Source organism: Pteropus medius, unplaced genomic scaffold, assembly GCF_902729225.1.
Source record: "Pteropus medius unplaced genomic scaffold, Ma_sr-lr_union100, whole genome shotgun sequence".
Classification (NCBI taxonomy): Eukaryota; Metazoa; Chordata; class Mammalia; order Chiroptera; family Pteropodidae; genus Pteropus; species Pteropus medius.
Genome location: NW_024354500.1, coordinates 29,983,375 through 29,985,937, shown reverse-complemented (window position 1 = coordinate 29,985,937; position 2,563 = coordinate 29,983,375). Strand labels below are relative to the sequence as shown.

The window sequence follows — 2,563 nt, the reverse complement described above, 5'->3', positions numbered from 1 at the left end:
TTTTGTATGCTCTGTCTGATAATTCCAATATCCCTGCCATGTCTAGTTATAATGCTTGCTCAGTCTCTTGTGGTTTTTTTGCTTTTTAGTGTGCATTATATATATATTTTTCTTTTTTTACAGGGAACATGATGTAATAAGTAAAAGGAAATTCTGTAAATAAGCCTTTGGTAATGTGGTATTGAGGTGTGGAGGAGAGAGAAAGCATTCCATGGTCCTACGATTAGGTCTCAGACTTTTAGTTAGCCTATGCCTCTAGACTATGAACTTCACAAGTGTTTCGCATTCCCCTACCGGGCCCAGAATAAGACAGGATGGCTAGAATGGGCTGGATTTGGGTATTTCCCTTACCCAAGGTTTTTTTTAAGGTTTAGTCTCTGGTTAATCAGTTTCTCCTGAGGGCAGTTCTTGTTTAAGTAAAATAGAGTGCTGTATTCTTTTCTCCTCTTCCTTGGGAATGTTACTGAGTTCCTTTAGATAAATCTCAATATGTGGGGTCCTCCATCTGACTGGGTCCCTTGAAATTTTTAATTATCAAGAGATGCTCACACTGAATCTCCAGGAATTCTTCAATTTCAGTTCAGATATTTCTACTCCGGTACTTTCCACAGCAATTTCTGTTTGTGAGCTCTGCTCCGGTAAACCATGACTCCCTGTATTCATCTGTGTGTCTCTCCAATCTTCAGGACAGTGTTTTTCCCATTGCCTTCTCCTCTCTTATGGATTCAAGAGAGTTATTGATTTTTCAGTGTCTGTAGCTTTTTGCCTATTGTTAGGATAGAATGACCACTTCTAAGCTCCTTACAAAAGGAAATGGAAATAGGAAGTCTGAATCTAATTTTTAGCAAGTATATTACCCTTTATAGTTTTCTAAACTTATGTCCATTCTTCTTACCTAGAGGTTTTTTGGGGTTTTTTTCAAATCTTATCTCTTGTACTTCTCCACTTAAGGTAAACAGTAATCTTACAAAAGCAGTGCTCTTCCGAGATGTGCTATTTAACAGTAGAGCTAAATCACAAAAACAGATATCCTAAGATCCAACATAGCAATATTTCTATTTGGACTAAATATTTCAGTCCAAAGATCCTAACACCATTGACAATGAGGACAGCATGTGATACCATTATCACTTTGTTAACTAACTAGTCAATGTAGCATCATAATACTAAATATTAGTTTGTCACTGGCCTCAGTCTAGGCAGAGATGGAGTCTATACAGTCTTTGCATCTCTGAAAATATTTAAAAACAATTTCTCTTAATCTCTTATGCCCCTAGTCGAATGCTCTAACATACAAAATAGCATCCTTGAAAAGTAGCATTATGTGCCAATATGCAAAAAAGAGAAAACAGACTGTACAATTATTTTAAATTGTTAGATCTAAAATTTAACAGCTGTTAAGGTATAAATAAAATATTACAAGTGTATTTAAATTGATCTTAAAATGAATATTGGGTACTAAAATGTTGCCCTGAGATAATGATTGTGATGATGCAGTTTCTTTTTTCGTTTATTTGATGGATTGAATTCTTTGCCACTATTTCTGGCTTCTAAATCCAGGAACGAATTATTTTTTCTCTTTACTGGCAATTAACTGAATGTATAATTTGAATAATCATTTGTAATTATTTCTTGGGCATAGTCCCATACCTTTCATCTAATTCCAAAAGCCTAGCATATGTGCTGTGCTTTTGAAGTTAGGTTAGAAGTAGAAGTGTTTATAATATAGAGGTTGGCAGTCATTCCACTTGCAATAGAACCAGAACCTCACTACACCACGCGGGTGTCAGCAAAGCAACATGCTCTTATAAATTGAGCAGTACACCATTTTCAGAAGTAGTAGCCGTCACCTTCTGCCAAACCTATCTGCAATGGAAAATATGACTACAGTCTATGGCCATGCTACCCTGAACAAGCCTGATCCCATCTGATCTCGGAAGCTAAGCAGGGTCGGGCCTGGTTAGTACTTGGATGGGAGACCACCTAGGAAGACCAGGTGCTGTAGGCATAAAAATTTTAAAAAATAAGAAATTGTAATCTGACAAGTTCCTTGCAATCTGTGAGGTCAACCAAAGGTTGCCTCACCAAAAAAAGAAAAGAAAAGAAAATATGACTACAGAGTCATTAAAATCTGATTTACGTTTTGCATGTGAGATTCACTGAATTTCATAATAGCCAGAACTATAGAGCAGCAGTGTATAGTTATTAAGTTATGATCTCTTGGATCAATCAGACCCAGATTTTATCTTAGTTTTACCACCTGCTTTTAGGGTAGGCTGGGGTAAGTTACTGAATCCTCTGATCTTTAGCTTCATTATCTGTAAGTGAATTTGACAAAATTTTTCTATAAAGGGTCAGATAGCAAATATTTTAGACTTTGCCAGCCATGAATTTTCTGTTGCAACTACTCCATTCTGCCTTGTAGAGCGAATTCATCCATTGACGGTATGTAGATAAATGGATGTGGCTGTGTTCTAATAAAACTTTATTTATAGATATGCAATTTGAATTTTATATAATTTCCACAGTCAAACAATATTATTCTTCTTTTGATTATGTTTCA

General features: G+C 35.8%; 1 non-coding gene across 1 annotated transcript; it reads left to right on the top strand.

Moving 5' to 3' along the window:
• The first annotated feature begins 1,889 nt into the window (after positions 1-1,889).
• Positions 1,890-2,008, top strand: LOC120595259 (5S ribosomal RNA). Its single transcript, XR_005650771.1, has one exon. It is a non-coding gene; the product is annotated as a 5S ribosomal RNA (ribosomal RNA).
• Positions 2,009-2,563: the final 555 nt, after the last annotated feature.